We start from the raw sequence: 20,150 nt of genomic DNA, 5'->3' as shown, positions 1-20,150 counted from the left end.
AGACGCCAACAACACAGGCAACCATCGGGCCGTGGCTGAAAGTTTTGTGGGCCACGGATGAGGTCCATGGGCCATGGCTGACAGCTTCATACAGCATTATACGCAGTACAGACAACTCGATTCCGCCGAAGAAAATTTGGCGCATTTTTTCCCTTTTTAAGGTGGTTTCACGCAGCACCTTTTCTGGCAACTTGCCTCCAAACCTGGAGCAAAGATGATGAGCCAGTCACAGAGCTGGACACTCTGTTTCTCTCGAGAGTTCACATAGGCAGGATGTGTTTTCCGCCTCTCCTGAGGGATACTTTTAAAAGACGTATCCCTCAGGAGAGGTGGAACATAGATCCTATCCATGTGAACTCTCGAGAGAGACAGAGTTTCCAGCCCTATGATTGGCTTATCAACAGCCAATCAGGAGCGTCGTAAGGGACTGGCCTAGACATCAAATGCACGGTTGATGTGAATCAACTTTTCTAGGAGTGTTCGTTATGGTGACGTCAGACAAAGCCAACAATGCATCGCCTCTATTTCTGCCGCAAATATCAGCTATCTACGTCAGTAAGAGGTCAGGAAATGCCCCGAACGATTGCCAGAAAACATCACTCATCTTCTACGTCTTCAAATGCTCACATCAATTACCGAGCAATTTCCTGTTTGCTTTTCTCAAGACGCTGCTGCTGCTGCTGCAGCAGATCAACAACAGAATCCTCATTTCCTCCGACTAGCAATCTTCCTCCCAATCTCCTCGAGGGTCCAGAGACCTTGGCACCTTAAGGTCAAACCGGGTTACGTGTCTGCTGCGTCAGTATTTATTTTGATCTTTCTGTTTAACCGCTCATCAAAAACCTTTTGTTTTAAGAGTTTTTCCAAACCATCAACCATGATCAGGCTTTCTCGCTGCTACTAACTGTTGATGCATGGCGTTCCAAGAACTGTCTGTTTTTAAAAGTTTTTTTTTTTTTTTTTTTTTTTTTTTTTTTTTTTTTTTTTTTTTTTTGACTTGGACAAAATAAATTAGAATCTACCATTGACCAGCATGAATTCTTAAGCAGGTCATGAAGGTCACAGTGAACGGGAAAATCCCGAGTGACGAGAAAATTTCATTTAATGATTCAATATTGAGAAATATTGAGGTCTGTCGCGTTGTCACATATGATATATTCTAATATAACCCCTCTCTCTCTCTCTCTCTCTCTCTCTCTCTCTCTCATCTCTCTCTCTCTCTCTCTCTGTCGTTGTGCGTTATCTTCTTCGTACTCTCGTTTTGTTCTTTAAAATATATTTTTCACCTATTTCGCCACAATAAAATGTTAAACTTTTAACACTATTAATTTATGATATACTTTTTTTACTGTGTGTACTAGTACATTATATATATATATATATATATATATATATATATATATATATATATATATATATATATATATATATACACACACACACACACACACACACACACACATATATATATATATATATATATATATATATATATATATATATATATATATATATATATTATGTATATATATTTATATATATATATATATATATATATATATATATAATATAAACACACACATCACACATATATATATTATATTTATATAATAGATATATATATGTATACACACATAAAATATCGTATACACACACAAGCGAATGCTATTCATAGAAGTATATTTACATACAGAACGTTAACCCAGGCAATCCATCGAAAACGGGAAACACTTGGAAATCCCTATCAATCCTGTGGCATTATTTGACGTCACCACCACCATTCCACCTACGCCAAACGGCGTAATAGAACTCGGCATTATTTCGCTGTGCCAATCAAAAAACTATGAAAAGAGTTGCGCTTTCAGGTCACCCGATACGGACGTATAATAGAATATTTCTGTGTGTTTAGTGCGATTATCCTGTCAAAGACTACGCTTGCTTATCAAACCCGGATGTCCCACCGGGCCGGGACAACCGTAATTCGTACGCGGTGAATTAATGGCATCAAGTATTGCTTCTCATTTCTTTTCGCTCTTTCTTCCCATGTTAATTCATGAGGTCTGCAGTCCCCTCCTCCATTTATTTAAATCAAGCTGCGTAAGGGTCTCTCTCTATCTCTCTCCTCTCTCCTATCAGAAGATGTAAGAGGCAACTTTGCAAAAGCTATTAGATATTGATACTAGATACAACATTTGTTGAATTACAACCATTCAACAAATAAATCAACCCTTGCCAACCAAGGAAAAGGAAAATACTTTTAGGACCTAGTATTTTGTGAACGAGATTGAATTATGTTAAAGAACAAATAATAGTTTATAATGCGAGTATTTTCGACCATAATGTCAGAGAAAATTAACAGTTTCATTCCAAAAGCAACGATGAAAATAGGAGATAAGCAAGAAATGACAAAAGTGAGGGAAGGATATGGAAAATACAACTTCTACAGTTAAAAATATAAAATGGTCAGGAAATTAATGAAGAATTAAACATAAAGAATTGTTGGGATAACATTTTCGTAAGCTGAATGACATAAGGGTAAAACTACGGAGATAGTTATATAAAATATTGGAGGGAAAATACTGGAAAAAAATATAATACCGAAGAAGAAAAGTAAAACATCATTCATGCATACCAAGAGACCAGAAGGAGATCTTGTTCCCAGAAAATCAGAAAGTGGAAAAAGGTCAAAAAGGTTTGCAAAACGAAAAAAATGGCATGGGAAAGTTATAGAAACTACAAAAGTAAGATAGAAAAATTGCAGAAACAAAAAGATTAGACAATTCAAAAGAAAATGAAAAACGGGACTTGGAAGAAAACAAAAAACCCTATTAAAATATCAATGCAAAAACCCCAAACTATTATACTCATAGGCGAAAGACGATTGAACTAAAGAAGAATAGAAATAGGGCCCCTCTGAGGATTGAAGGGAGGGATTAAACGCAATGAAAAAAATGGAAATTGTAACAACATACTGGCAAACGATAATAGATAAAGAGAGAAATTCACCCCTAGAACTAGATAATGAAGAAATCAGATATAGAAGTAAAGGGAAGAAAATAGTGAAGTATTTGGTAACTTGACATAGAAATTAAATGCAAGCTGGCATATTGTGCAGGCCAATTAATGAAATTAAAAATGGAGCTGCTGCAGGGCCGGATGGAAGTTCCCTGCTATTTTGTTAAAGAAAAGTCAGTTTCATTCTATCGCAAAGCCACTTGGCAATATTATTCAAGACAAAGTGTAGATACAGGCAAGATTTATGATGAGGCACCAAATTAGCATATAATCACCCTCCCCTACTTTCAAAAGTGGATCAAGACTAGAGGCAAGTAAATTATAGGCCTGTGAGTCTGAAACATCACATATTATGAAAGTGTATGAAAGGGGTAATGAAGAAAATAAAAAATTATGAAACATTAATAAAAATAATTTAGTTTAATATCGGACAACAACCCGGTTTCGGTAACCCGGTAAAAAGTACACAAAACCCAAACCCAACGTTTAGTCCACCGTTGAGAACATATGCAAAAATATGAAAAGCGGAAATGAAAACAGATGTTGGTTTTATCTAGACTTTGCCAAAAAAGCTTTTGACAAAGTAGACCATAATATATTAGCAAAGAAAATTAGAAAACACAATATCGTAGATTAAAGTAGGAAGGATGGTTAAAAGGACACAACAACAGAAAACAGATAGTTATTGCCAAACCGATGAGAAACTCGGATGAAACCAAGGTAATATCCGGTGTGCCACAAAGGTACGGTGCTAGCGCAATATTGTTGTTTGTATTAATGATTGAAGACCATAGACAGTAATGTTAAGGATTCGTTAGTGAGTTAGTTTCGATGAGGACCCAAAGAATAAGTTAGAGAAACTTACTTGGTGATGAAGATAGGAACGCTCTACAAAGAGACCTTAAACAAACGTATATTGAATTGGGCAGAGGTAAATAGGATGGGTATTTACAACTCTGATAAAAATTTTGGAATCAATAAAACTTTATGGGAGACAGAGAAGCGGAAAGCTATATTGCATATAGGGGACCTAATAATGAGACAATCACAAATAAGGAAGCAGTTTGAAAGACCATTGGTGTGATGATGAATAGGAACATTTTATTTTGCAATGATCAAATAGCAATTCTGTTGGCTAAAATGTTAAAGCCAAAAATGGGAATGTTGTTACGGCACTTCAAAACAAGAAAAAGCATGAAACACATGACTTAATGGCTTTATAAAAACATATGTTCGTAGTCCACTTGAATAAATTGGCAATATGATATGGTACCCACACTATCAAAAGGATATTGCACAAAGTAGAAGGAGTTGTACAAAGGTCCTTACAGCTAGAATAAGAAGAAGTTAAGGACCTAGACTACTGGGAAAGACCTACAATCCTTAAAATTATATAGTATAGAAAGGAGAGAGAACGCTAACATGATAATTCAGGCATGGAAACAGATAGAAGGAATAACAGAAAATATCCATGGAACTAAAAATATCCAGAAAGAGCAAGCAGAGGTAGATTAAATAGTGCACCCAAAACTATTATCCAGGAAAAATTAAGGGACAAAAGCACACAGGACATTAATCCACCCTACGCCACCAGCATCCGATAATGACCAGCGGTCTATTCCAATGCGTTTGCCAGCTCATCTGAGGAATATATCAGGAGGTGAAGCGTAGATGTGTTTAAGAATAAATAAGCTCGACAAATATCTAAACTGCATCCCAAGGACCATCCAAGATTGGAAGGAAATGCGAAAATATACCGGAAGGATTTGTACTAGCAACTCTCTGGTAGACATTAGAGGCGCCATCACACTGAGGGACATGGGGGCTAACCCGAACGAAACTGTAAGGTCTGTAAGGTAAGGTAACGGTCTCCTCTGCTCCGTAAGCTATGGAACAAAGTTATATACCCCTTCCAATTTCATTTAAAAAGACCATCTCTCTCTCTCCTCTCTATCTCTCCTTCTCTCTCCTCTCTCTCGCTCTCACTTCCTCTCTCCGCTCTCTCCTCTCTCTACCAGGACGAAGAAAGGAATACGGCCCACCCCCTTCCCCCCCCCCCCCAAGATCCAATAAAAAAAAAAAATCATTAAAAAAAAATTTTTATTTTCTTCCTCTCTCTCTCTCCTCGCTCTCTCTACTCTCTCTCTCTCTCTCTTCTCCGTTAAGTCATGGGAAAAAGTCAGTCATATCCCACCTACCCAATTTACACATAAAAAAAAATGGAAAAAGGATGGTAAAATTAAGTAACGTGCCCCATAGTTTACAAAAGAAAAAAAAAGGTCCAGTAGGAGGAGCCAGGAAATTTATAGGACCAACTACTTGCAAAGATTTTTGAGTCCATAATTGCAGATCAAATTGTAGATCACATTGGTAGAAACAACCTATTATTAAACAGTCAAGACGGCTTGCAGACAAACTTCTTGGAGTTTTTCCAAAACATGCTTGGTATTTACGACAGTAGTAAAGCAATAGATATATTCCAATTAGATTTCCAAAAGGCCTCTGACAAAGTTCCACACAAGTAACTACTGACAAAAGTAGAGCTTTAGGAATTGTAGGAGAAACAGCAGACTAGATCGAAGACTGGCTAACTAATAGAAACAGAGTAGTAAATAAACGGTGAAGAATCAGATATGGGCAGAATGTAACCAAGCGGAGTCCTTTCCCAGGGTTCTAACCTTGGCCCCCCGCTTTTTCATGTTTTGACAATTAATGACACTGATGTAGGATTAACCAACAAAACAGCCAAATTTGCAGACGACACCAAACTAGGTGTAAATGCAGCATACCCAGAGACAGTAGAAAGTTTACGTGATGACCTAATGAAAATAGGAGAGTGGTCAAAAAGATGGCAAATGCCTTTTAAATTGGATAAGTGTAAAGTGTTACAAATAGGAACAAACATATCTCATGCCAACTACATGCTGGTTGGGAATGACATAAATAGTGTAGAACAAGAAGAGGGCTTGGATTTATTATTACCAAGGACTTAAAATCCACAAAACAAGGCATAAAAGCGAAAAGGAAGGAACAGAAACTTAGGAGGGGATACATAAAGAGGCCAACTTCATATTACATTGACAGAAAACAGGGCTTCAGCTCTTACCAAAGCCAATAAGATAGACCTCATCTTGAATATGCTGTACAGAGCCACAAAGTTAATACCATCCATCAGGCAAATAGGTTACCAAAGAACACTAGAGAGCCTGCCCTGAACATGTATGGCTTATAAAAACGACGATTGACAGGACAAAAACCTTAATAGAACAAACAAAAACCATTTTTCCCCAAAAAAAAAAAAAAAAAAAAAAAAAAAATTATGAAAAACTTATAACAAAAACGTAGACCGCTTAAACTATTTACGTTTAAATGAAAAACCAGACAAAAAATAGTGTATGGGAAACTAGAACCTGAAGAGATACAACTAATCCCATTATGGGAAACTTCTTTACTATACAAGAAATCTGTGACACACTGTAATAAACAAAGCCACCAGAAGTTGTAACAAAAAAGCAACAGTGTAGGGAGCGTTTAAAACGGAAGCTAGACAAAATCATTATGGAGACAGTTGAATGACAAAGGTAAAACCTGCTCCTAGAGATAAGTGAGCACACGATTTGCCAATTCTCGGATTGGACTAACAAGTCTCTGATTACAAAATCCTAATCCTTTCTAACTCTCTCTCTCTCTCTTCTGCAATCAAAAAAAAGCCAATTGCCAGTTGCTTTTTTTCAGGGGTTGATTATTAATTAAGAAAATTAAGACAACTCGGGATTCTCAAAGACGTATATACTAATTTCAGTAAATTAGCAATATCCTGGGTCATGACAGTGCATTATTATATTATCATCATAATTATTATTATTATTATTATTATTATTATTATTATTATTATTATTTAATTTATAAATAGAACAAGCATACCTAGGCACTTTTGTATTTATGAGAAACAGCTCAAGTATTATTATTATTATTATTATTATTATTATTATTATTATTATTATTATTATTACTGATAACCTTGGTTCATTACTCATACTCACCATCAACCTCTATTTTCATCAATGCACCATTATTATCGTCATAATATTATTACTATAACTCATTATTATCAGAATATATTATTATTGGTATACTCCCCATCACCATTTTCATAGCTGCCACTCACTCTCATCAAAACGTATCATCATCATCAATAGCCTCCATCAACCTCTCAATCACTGTCATTTTCATCAACAGCCTACCATCATTATCATCATATTCACTCATTACTGTCAATAACTATCACCTTTACCACCGTCATTACTACCCAACAACCTCATCATCACCCAAAGTATCACGGTAATAATCTTCCTCGCCTAAAAACTCATCACCATCGCTCACCTCACAATCGAAACCACCACCTTCACCATCCCATCGAGCACATCCCTCTTTCTATAGCTGCAAGAGCCTGATGATGATCGTGATGTGAATAGGGAACCATGAGTTTAAAATTTAAAAAAAGGGAAAATAAAAAAAAACAGCGTGATGGTGACCATTACGTAAATGTGAAACTATACATAAAAAAATAGAAAAAATAAATAAATAAAAAACAAAATAGCATGATGGTGACCATGACGTGAATACGAAAATATACATTAAAAAAGTAAAAAATGAACAAAATATCAAGATGGCGGCCATGACCATGCGCTAAAAAAAAAAAAGCAAAAAAAAACTCCCGCATTGAAATTCCGCCCGCATAGTGGGTGGTACAAGACGCTCCCAATGCCACCCGTCCTCGTTCCAGTTGTTGAGGGATTGTTAGGAGCCGATTGTGCTCAATAACCAACTTATAAAAGGTGCGCTCGTGCGCGGCGAATGGCACGCATGCGCACAACACAAAGATCTCTCAGCAGTGCGGTTTTCTTTGAGGGTGCTGTGGGTGGGTTTACAAACTTCTAATAATAATAATAATAATAATAATAATAATAATAATTGAGCTGCGTTACTCTAACTGTTGCCTAGGTGGTGGTCTAGGTCTATAAAATATAAAATAAATAATAATAATAATAATAATAATAATAATAATAATAATAATAATAATAATAATAATAATAAACGTCTAAGCTTATATTACTCCAGATACGAACTGCAACGGTTATTTGGGGTAATTTATACATTCATAACACGGAATGATGTTCTTACGCACTCGCACGCACGTACACATGCACATAGTCTCACGCAAACTCTTCTTATGAGACTGACTGAAGATAATAATATCGCCTCTTGCATTCCCCAAGCCTCTTTTTTCCTCATTGCTAAAAGCCTGAATAAGAGGATAACATTCCGTTTCCAATTAGCCTGTTTTCGCTTATTCTGGGAGTAAGTCTACAAACTACTTTGATGTTGTTGTTGTTGTTGTTGTTGTTGTTGTTCTTCTTCTTCTTCTTCTTCTTCTTCTTCTTCTTCTATGGAAAAGCCTAAAAAGGTCTGAAAAAGGTGTTTCGCGTTGAGTTAAAGATACAGGAATTTTGAGATAGGACATTTATGAGTTATTTATTAGAATGAAAATGTATAAAAATAAACAATGTGCATGTTAAACAGCACAGAAAATTATTTCTAATAAAATGTAGCGCATTTATGTTTTGATATTCATTGGTGAAAAAATGTGCTATTTGACCGTAGATATTACCCGCGTCCCGAGTAAGCTGAAGGTCGAATCACGCCTTGTTAGCTTTTACGCACGACACAAAGAAGTGATGTAGTTCTAAATTCTACAGCCTCGCCTCTCTTTCAAAACCACGTAACTTTTATTCATTACGATTTTCAATCAGATAATAGAACTACAGTCAAACTACCAATGATCACCTCTCAAATCCAGTCAGTTGTTGGCAGCGTAACAAATTCTCGCGTTCATAATGCTGGTGGTGTTCATTAAAATGCTAGAGCATTTCACTATGTCTCCTTCCTCATATTCATCAAGGTCTGTCTTGTCTACCCCTTCTATCAATAATTTCTCAACTGGCTGAATTCCTCATAACTCATTTATCTGCGACTGCCGTTCGTTTTGTGTTAACGACTCTCTCAAGCTCAATCTGCCATTATTCGAATACATCTCTCGGTTTTAAGATGGAGAGAACTTTTTCTGCCTGTAACTGTGAAATTGTAAAACAATGAAGTATGATACAGCGATTCTGAAGTTGGGAGAGGAAAAAAAAAAAAAAAAGGGGAGGGGGGGTCGCTGGAATGAAATCAGTTCGGCTACGTGCTCGACTATCGATCTCAGGTCTGGGTTCGATTCTCAGCTCTGCCAACGTCGGAATGAAAAGGATTTATTTCTGGTGATAAAAATGCATTTCTCGATGTGGTTCGGATCCCACAATAAGCTGTAGGTCTCGTTGCTAAGTAACCAATTGGTTCCTAGCCATGTAAAAATATCTAATCCTTCTGGCCAGCCCTGGGAGAGCTGTTAATCAGCTCAGTGATCTCATTTAAACTAAGATATACTCAACTTTAGCAGTATAAACAAAAGTAACCAAATTCTAACGTACAATTGCTTATTAAAGGCAACATTATACCGTAAAGAAAAAAAACAAAGTTTCTAGATAAAATATAGGTAAGACTAAATATAAACATGAACTGTCATTAATGAAGTCTTAAAAGTCCAATATTAAACTTGGTTATAACAAAGAGTAAAATTTGACACTGTCAGACAGATCTTTCGTACAAGTTTTCACTGAATCAAAGATTGCAGGTTCACTCATTGGCTAATGTTAATGCCAAACAGACGTAAAAATAAAAATTAATTTTTGTATACAATGAAATGAAACCTAAAAATGTAACTAATTTAAACTAAATGCCTGGATATGAAAATAGTCATCGAATACTGATTTGTAAACAATATTTCTCGGTAAATGGAAAATAACTATCTTTCCATGAAATACGTATACAAAATTTACAAATAAAAAAAACTAACAAATACCAAAAAAAATAGCAGATTTTAATTAAAAGCATAATTGCATCCAAAATATACGATGAAAATCAAAGTATAATTTAAGCGAAAAAATCGTAAACATTATACACAAAAAAAAAAAAAAACTTCACAACCGATTTATTCTGAAAGACCATTCTAAGAAAAGAACATAAAGAAGGAAACACTAATTCTTTTCGAACCAGCAACAATACCGAACTCTGACCGAGAAACAATACTCCCAGAACGAGAGGAGAACCATTACAAAGTCATAAATGACGAAATGCAACAGAAGGTATTAAGGTGAAGCGATTGTTTTGCACCATTCTCCCGAGGGAGGTCAAGTCCGCCCTTCCATCCTTTGTGTTGAAGACTTCCTATACTCTTTTTTTTCCATCTGTCCATCCGCCTGTGGTGTTTGCGTATGGTAACACCGCGTCCCGGGCTTTAGATAGTTACGCTATGTGTGAGTTTTAGGTAAATAAACGGGTATCTGGGTGTACATTTGCAACTGAAAATTGTTTTAATAATTTACTGTATGCGATTGCACCGTTAATATTCGAAATAAAAGTGTTATTATGTTGAATGTAAGCTGAATGTAAAACTATCTAAAGCCCGGGACGCAAAGTCCGTTACCACCACACACCACAGGCGGATGGACAGATGGAAAAAAAAAAACAGTATATGTATACAGGTGACGGCCCTACTGTGTATCTTACTATGTACACTAGAGTCGTACTACATCTACGAAAAGCATCATAGACTCAGCGCCATGACGGAGATCGAGTGTTATGACTACGACATCCTAGTCATGTGTTAGACCGTTGTTATTTATGTGATATAATGGTATTAATTCCTTTGGATCCGTTATATGAAAAGGAATACCAAAAGCCTCCTCTGGTGATTTGTAAACCTGAATTTGAATAGGCCATAGATTAGTAGTTGTATAATCTGATAAGTTTTCTCTCTGTATGTATGTATGTATGTATGTTATGTATGTATGTATGTATGTATTGTACATGGGCAATGAATGGCTTAGTAAAATATTTGTAATGAACTTATATATATATATATATATATAGATATATATATATATATAATATATTTATATTTATATAGTATTATATATATATGTATTATAATATATATATCATTGTAGTATATATATTATATAATCTAACAACTTCATAATGAAATAATCTTGAGCCATTCAAGTCCATAATATATACATAAATTCAAAACATAATAGCGAAAACTTATCTGATCGTACAAACCGCTAAAATAATCTATGGTCTATTCAAATCCAGGCTTACAAATCACCAGAGAAGACTAGCCACAATGGTTATAATTCATGAGCAAACCCTGCACTCACTCATCTTGAATTGAGCGTCTATTCACTCCAGTCACCCAGGATGAACTCCCCTGAGAGTCTATTTGTAAAATCCAATCGTAGAGGCAACTTGTAAACACCTGAAATGATTCTTAATTGCCATAGTTTTCTAGTTGATCTCAGCCATCTCGTTTCTGTATTCGCGGACCCACCCGATGGCAACGCCGCGACCTTCTTCGGGTGCCAGTTAGCCATATGTAAGGTCGAGTTAATTCCTGGCGCTGGTCGTTGAAAGTAATTAATGTTGATTTAAGCTGGGATGGCATTACGGGGATCAACCAACGACAACCCCGGGCGTACAGATCCACCAAACCTGCTTTTAAGGGTTGGGCGTGGTCACCTGGGGATTAATATGACTTTTGTGTGCTATTTTGGGCGTACAATGACTTCTGTTCGGGAACCTAGCTAGTAAAATACTCGTACAGTATTATAGCTGTAGTTGTAGTAGAATTATACGGAAGGAAAACTTTTAGAATACCCAAGTTTTTTTACAATAGGCTCGTTTATCGTTTCTGGTCATTTCCTTGTTATCAACATTCACTGTATCTTTCCAGAGTGCTACCCGTTGCGTTCAAGATGGCAGCAATATTTAAGTAATTCTACATCTGCGTCATACTAATGACATAGTACAATATATTACCTTGCTTTTTCATGTTTAAGATTTTGTGATACTTTAACTTGGAGTTAACACGTCCTTGGATAGTATGTTATATGTTATACCCACTAATAATTGGATACACCTACATTAATATATATATATATATATATATATAGATATATATATATATTATATAATGCCCTTCTGCAGTCCTGGATACTGTACAGACTGGAAACAGCGAATAGCCTGGACAGAAGACTGGAGGAGAAACCAGTTAAAAATCAGAAAGACAAAGAACTTAACGAGGAAGCTGGGAAGGAGGGGAGAGATTACGGGGTATCCTATTTACCTCTGACTGTTTTGTATCAACAGTACTACCAAGGACAGCTAGTGGGTAGGGTAATAAAGCTGTCAGCAATTCCACCGTCTACCTTCGCGCCAACTGATCATGATCATTTTGCTCGGCGTCAATCTTATGTAACCGATCACGAGTGATTTACAAATGGATATAAGGACAGTGGAGGCTTCTCTAATGATCTGAAAGTTTATTTTGTTAGGTGGCTACTGAATTTCCGCCTCTGCAGTGCAACTGTTGTTTCTCTTGGTACTATTATTGTTCTTTGTCAGAGCTTTTGCCAGTGTTTTTGTAGGTGTAAACAATTTCTATATCCTTTTGGTAAAAGGTGCTTACAAGGTTCCATGTCATGATTGCAATGGTTGTTACTACGGGGAAAGTGGTAGGGGACTGGAGGTAAGATTAAGGGAACACAGAAGGGCCTATGATCTTCATGCACAGGGAAACGCTTTGGTGGCTCATAGTTTTAATGTAGACCACAGAATTTTTGGGATGGTACACGAATTATTTTTAAAAGTGACGATTCTCACGTGAGAAGATTAGTTGAAGGCGCTGCTATAAACATGGGAATATCTTTTGAAGATAAGTCGTTTACAAATGAAGACCCTTTTATCAACAGTTTCATTGCCAAACAGTACATAACAGATTTTAATTTCAAAACTGACGCTGACCATGTGAACCCTGAACCCTGATTCTCTGCTTCCTCTTCCCCTCTCTCCAGAAGAGGAAGTCCCTGTAGAAGTTTCCGACTATGGCACCAATGCATTGCAAGCAGGAACAACTTCGCAGGTTCGAAGATCAAGGAGGTTGGCGCAACTGCCTGTTGAGTTTGGAATTACATAACACTCGAACCAGCGCTTCGATGATGGGCTGTTATTTTCTTCTTGCCCCGCCCACCTTTTTAGATGCTCTTCAGAAGGAAACTACCCTCTCACTTTACATTTTAACGTCTACACTGATGAACGGTGTTAGAAAGTCTATGTTTCTTTACATAGTAATATACTTTAATATCATTATCTATTATATACATTATTATTATATTGGATGAACTTCCTAGCCTGCAGTGTAACTGTTGCCTATTTATTATTATTATTATTATTATTATTATTATTATTATTATTATTATTATTATCCACACGTTCCCATCTGCTATTATTAACCAAAGAACGAAACCCTTCAGCTCTACACAGATTATACAGATTAATTTCACAAAGCTCTGTAGCTCACAGCTCCTGCTATTTAGAACGTTCTCAGTAGAAAAAAGGGGGTGGGTTTGGAATAAAGCAGACTCTCGGAAGCTCTGCGTAGATTTATTTTTAAAAAAATATACGTACCCATACATAACTGTGGATTTGTTTCTACATTTAAAGACTCATGTTATTATAATAATAATAATATTTTTTTTACTCTATCACAGTCCTCCAATTCGACTGGGTGGGTGGTATTTATAGTGTGGGGTTCCGGGTTGCATCCTGCCTCCTTGGGAGTCCATCACTTTCCTTACTATGTGTGCCGTTTCTAGAATCACACTCTTCTGCATGAGTCCTGGAGCTACTTCAGCCTCTAGTTTTTCTAGATTCCTTTTCAGGGATCTTGGGATCGTGCCTAGTGCTCCTATGATTATGGGTACAATTTCCACTGGCATATCCCATATTGTTCTTATTTCTGTTTTCAGATCTTGATACTTAACCATTTTTTCCCTCTCTTTCTCTTCAACTCTGGTGTCCCATGGTATTGCGACATCAATGAGTGATACTTTCTTCTTGACTTTGTCAATCAACGTCACGTCTGGTCTATTTGCACGTATCACCCTATCTGTTCTCATATCATAGTCCCAGAGGATCTTTGCCTGATCGTTTTCTATCACTCCCTCAGATTGGTACTCGTACCACTTATTACCGCAAGGTAGCTGATGTTTCTTGCACAGGCTCCAGTGGAGGGCTTTTGCCACTGAATCATGCCTCTTTTTGTACTGGTTCTGTGCAAGTGCCGGGCATTCGCTTGCTATGTGGTCTATGGTTTCATTTTTCGTATTGCACTTCCTACATATGGGAGAGATGTTATTTCCATCTGTCGTTCTTTTGAACATATCTGCTTCTTAGGGCTGATCTGTGCCGCTGTTATCATTCCTTCAGTTTCCTTCTTTAGCTCTCCCCTCTGTAGCCATTGCCATGTGTCATCGCTGGCTAGTTCTTTAGTCTGTCTCATGTATTGTCCGTCCATTGGTTTGTTGTGCCAGTCGTCTGTTCTGTTTGTCATTGTCCTGTCCTCTATATTTCTTCGGGTCTTTGTCTACTTTTATTAGTCCTTCTTCCCATGCACTATTTGGCCACTCGTCTCACTGGTTTTTAGATATGCCCCAGTGCTCTGTTTCTCTTCGTCCATTCCACTATTCCTGCGCTGTATCTGATTACTGGCACTGCCCCATGTGTTTATGGCTTTTATCATATTTCCGGCGTGAGTTTTGACTTGAGTATCGCCTTGAGTCTCTGCATATATTCTTTCCTGATCGTGTCCTCAATTTCTTAGTGTTTTATATCCCCTCCTTCCATTATTCCCCAGGTATTTGTATCCAGTCTCATCTATGTGTTTGATGTTGCTCCCATCTGGTAGCTTTATCCCTTCAGTTCTCGTTACTTTGCTTCTTGTATGTTGACTAAGGCGCATTTTTCTATTCCAAACTCCATCCTGATATCCCCAGATACAATCCTTACAGTCCTGGATTAGGGTATCTATTTCCTTGATGCTCTATTATTATTATTATTATTATTATTATTATTATTATTATTATTATTATTATTATTATAATCAGACGATAAACCCCTTTTCGTTCGTATGGAACAAGCCTACAGGGGGCCATTGATTTGAAATTCAAGCTTCCAAGAATATGGTGTTCATTTGAAAGAAGCTATAGAGGATAATCGAAATACAGAAAGATCAGTTATTGGAGAAGAAAAATTATGTTGAGTTAATCAATACTAGATAAATTGATAAAATGTAAATAAATGATTAAACTACAAGGTGGATGGCTTTAGGATGGTGACGAATTCCATCTACGCTTGAACATTTTTTTCTTTTTTTGGCAATTACACAACACCCTCAGTGTGAGGGAACAGAAGTAATCGGTGTAAGTATATATAATTCCTTTTGTGGTTTAATCCCTCTGCTGGAACACATGACACCAACACATCATGAGCCGAAATTCCGCCCCTACACGTACTTAAGACATGCAGTTAAATTTCCATACAGCGGCCCCCAAAAGCTACAATCCTTCCACCTATGCCATGTGGTTGCGTCCGTCAACTTCATTCCCTATGGACGTGTACCCACCTACCTCGGGACCCTTTCCATGACTTTCTACCCAATTACCCATTTGCCATACCTGTTTCCACCAAGGCCTTGCGAATACGTCTCCTTCAGCTAATGTCAGCATCCCTCTTAGTTTTTCCGCATTGGGCCGAAACCTTTTATAAGTATAAGGGCAGGGATTCTGCATCTGTCCACCACGTTCCTCCATTAAAGCCAGATCCCTTCTATATGTAGACCACGCAGTTTCACTTTTCCATGGCAACCAACCGCTTGTGCATATTCTCGAACTATCCATAGGCCTAACTGCTGGGCCCTGCAATTGTATTCCCCCTTTCTCAACGTAAAGGCAACGGTTGTGCCTCTGTCCACCACGTTCCTCCATTAAAGCCAGATCCCTTCTACATGTAGATCATGCAGGTTCCCTCCCCCATGGTAACCAACCGTTGGCACATATACTCGAACCTTCCATAGGCCTACCTCCTGGCCCTGCAGTTGCATTCCTCCTATAGCATTCACCATACTCTCAGACTCAAAAAGTCCCCATTCTGACGTTTAAGATGAAAGCATCATAACAAACTAAGCATCAAAGATATTTCTTAAAACCTGTTTTTGTGACCTATTAACAGCCATTTTTTTACCTTACAACTTTTCACAACCAGACTTTTCTTCGTGAACAATATAGAGCCATTCTTACTGCTAAATATAAATATGCTATATTCAAGAGAGTTTTTGTAAATTTGAAACCCTCTTAATTGGTGATTGCGATTCCGTTAAACAGAAATTTTGTGATGCAAATGCTGTGTAGCATTGACACAAAATGATAATGAATAGGAAGTTAAGTTTGAGAGAAATGGCTATACAGGAATGTTGTGTTCAAAATGTGACCGGGGACCATGTTGAAACACAATAACCGCAAAAAATGAAAACGGTTCATGAAACAACTATAATAGAGAAACATGAAGATCCTTCCGTGCAAACTGAGTCACACGCTACCATAAAGTGTTTTCTTAAAAAAAAAAATAAATATTAAAAAGCACACAAGTAATAAACTTGCCGAAACTTCTGCGCAATCACGTTTTCTGTACAGTGTATAATGTATGAAACACTCAGCCACGGCCCAGTGGTAGCCTGTGCTTTTGGCACCTATAGCGGTGTCAGACGCACGATCATGGCTAAATTTAAACTTGAATAAAATCAAAAGTGCTCAGGCTAGAAGGCTACATTTTGGTATGTTTGATGACAGGAGAGTGAATGATCAACATGGCAAGTTGCAGCTCTCTGGCCTCAGTAGTTTTTGAAATCTGAGAGCGGACGGGAAGAGTGCGCCAGCTCAATAGTTTTACAGAAAACTGAAAATAGGAAGATTACGTGGAAGATGGCACTTTCCTCAAGGTTGCGTAGGGCATCATAACGGCCGTCAGGACCAGGAAGTAGTAGGGAATGTGCGAAAGCCTAGGCTGAGTCAGGACTTGAAGAGGGAAGATCAAGGTAATAACAACATCGCCGCCCATACAATTAGTAAAACGTACCTGCAGGGTCTTTTACGAGATTCATCTACATAGACCCTTACCCCGTATACGGTAAACACTCAAGCAGTAAAATTATACAGCCTCGCATAAGATGATCTGTTTACGTTCTAACCTTCGTGATCAGCATTTATCAAAAGTATGGTTATTGGTTCAAGTTTTCCTTATAGAAGAAGAGGGCTTTTTCCTTATCCTCCCTCGACCGAGAGATTATGCAGTGGTGTGAGTTATTGGTTATATGGTACACTAGTATATTTATCACTGTGCGATGCAAACTGGCATATAAACTTGTATGTCGTTTTCTTGCTGAAGTGTTGGATGCTCCTTTCCCGCCGATAAAATGTCATCAAATTCTAGATTTCGAAGGTAATAAGGAATGGATCAAATTCTTAATGTTAGACATTAAAGCTAAATGTAGAAAAGACAGGAACACTGCAATTCCTCTTATTTGTTACTGTGTATTGTATATGGATAAGCCGTATGCAGAAGCCTACTGAAAATGAATTTTTTTTCTTTAGGGGGAGATTGAATTATGTGAGATGGTTTGTATTAATTTTTCATGGGGAAAAATTGAAGAAAATTGTTACAAACAAATTCTTGTGTTCAACATTTTCATTGTTGAAATGGTGTTATTTTTAAATGAAAGTTAAACAAAAATTCTAGCCCATGCATATACTTCCAGTGCAGGTAATATACGCTTCCAGTCAGTTATCAAGTATTGAATGTTACCGTTCTGTACCCAAAGCATAGGAGGGGAGAAGAAGGGATATATCCTAACACTCGAAAATTAATTTGCATGTTAACAACTATGCTCAGCGCTAGACACATCCCACCAAACCTCAAACTTCCTTGTAGATCCAAACTCTTACATGGGGACCCTTCCTTCCCTTCCGCCCTTGCAGGAAGTCGTCATCTGCCCTAGTCTTGAGGAATATATAGGAGCCCTAAGGTTAATGGGATAAGAATTAGGGAGGGAGGTCTTAAAGAATCCAGTGTGCTAATTAGATCGGGCTCATTAAGGTGTGCTTCCTCGCTTACAAATGCATTTGGTGTTTTTCCAAGGTCTCTCTCTCTCTCTCTCTCTCTCTCTCTCTCTCTCTCTCTCTCTCTCTCTCTCTCTCTCTTTTCCACGCCCCAACGTACACATATTTCATAAGGGTAAGTTATAGTCTTCTACCAATTAAAAAAAATGAATATATCCTCCCCAGTGCTTCTTTTTATTCTTCTTAGCTTTATTAAAAAATTTTAAAGTGTTATAAAGCTTTAAATACAGCTTTAAACGATACCCTCCTCACCCGCCTAAATACTTCTTTTTTTTATTCTTCCTAGGCTTTTTTTTAATTTTGTTAAGAAGGTTATAAAGCTTTAATTACAGCTTTAGACGCTAAACTCATCAACCCCTTTTCTTGCCTCTGGGAATGTCTCGGGCTCAACCTTGATCGCACAAGATAATAAGAAGAGTATGGTAACAATACAGAGATAAGATCTCTGATAGGTGAAGGTCATTCTATTCTGAAAACCAGGTGGTAGGGAAGGAGGGGAGAAGGAAATAAAGAGATGGAAGAATGCTACGGCAATATGGTGATAAGGATTTGGAATTTTTTGCTGATAGGCACATCATACACAATTTAAGAACGACTATTTTAAATATACTAAAGAGAAATGTGTATCCTGTCGAAAATGAAGATAATTACATCCCGTTTCACACACTATTATATATATACATACATTATATATATATATATATATAGATATATACATATATATATATAGTATATATATATATATATATATATATATATATATATATATAATATATATATATATATATATATATATATATATATATATATATATATATATATATATATATATATATATATATATATATATATATAAATATATATATATACATATACATATATATATATATATATATATATATATATATATATATAAGCATGTATTAAAACTATTAAACATTTCCAGAGAGCTGCAGGTTCCAGCTCAATCGATACTGAATTGGGTCCTTTTCCTGGACCACCCAAATTTCCAGAGTCATCCCCCGTACTCCCGTAGGGGCCAACCTTGAACCTTTTCTGTTCATTGTCATTTTTTTCCATTGTACTTCTCCTCGTTTGTCTGTCTGTGTGTCTAGGGGTTTTGATATTTCCATTATTCCCTCTCTTGAAATAATAGCGCTGAAAGCGAAACTAATAGTAAAAGGGTTTGAAAGGTGTAACAGGAGGAAAACCTCACAGTTGCACTATGAATCAATTGTTGGGAGGGGTTGGAAAGTTAGATGGAAGAATAAGAATATGAACGGAGGTGCAGTAAAAGGAATGAAAGGGGTTGCAGCTAGGGGCCGAAGGGACGCTGCGAAGAAGTAATGCCTACAGTGCACTGCATGAGGTGCACTGACAGCGCTACCCCCATACGAGGCTTTCTTGAAATGTTTCACACTTCCTCTATACCTGAATACATAAAGTGGTCTGGATGGTTGCATCACCTAAGAGAGCGCTTGGGTTCTTCTTTAATACCTAGTACATCCTCTCTCAAGAAAGGATCCGCCTTCATCCTCAGGCTTCTGCAATCTTATGCAACATCGCAGAAAAGCATATCCGGTTGAGGGGCTCTCTGGGCTGCTGCTGTCAGCCTTCTCGCCCATGCGCAGGCGCGCCTCACATAGCCAGTCATCCTGATCGAATCCTAAGGGAAACGAACAAGGATGATAAGGAGTTCTGTATGCATAGCCCTCCCCCCCTCATCTCTCTCTCTCTCTCTCTCAACATGGTGTTTGTGCTCGTAAAGAATACACAAATAGTAATAAATTTCCTCAAATTTTCTCGTCAGTTTAGAAGCCACAGTCGCCATTTTGATAGTAATATTTTCTTTTAGCGCGCTTCCGTTATCTACCAGATGCGAGCCAATGTCCAAAGGCTCGTCTCACGCACCGGACCATTTTCTAAAAGGCCAATTAACAGATGATGCACGTCGCCATTGATCCA

At 37.2% G+C, this 20,150-nt stretch overlaps 1 protein-coding gene across 1 annotated transcript in view; it reads right to left on the bottom strand.

The window, feature by feature from the left end:
* The window catches only part of LOC135200099 (uncharacterized), a 643,452-nt gene that overhangs the window by 469,465 nt on the left and 153,837 nt on the right, over positions 1-20,150 (bottom strand). The gene's annotated exons all lie outside the window — the stretch shown is intronic.

The sequence above is a fragment of the Macrobrachium nipponense genome, chromosome 26 (assembly GCF_015104395.2).
Source record: "Macrobrachium nipponense isolate FS-2020 chromosome 26, ASM1510439v2, whole genome shotgun sequence".
NCBI classification, from domain to species: Eukaryota; Metazoa; Arthropoda; class Malacostraca; order Decapoda; family Palaemonidae; genus Macrobrachium; species Macrobrachium nipponense.
This window is presented reverse-complemented; position numbering and strand designations above follow the sequence as displayed.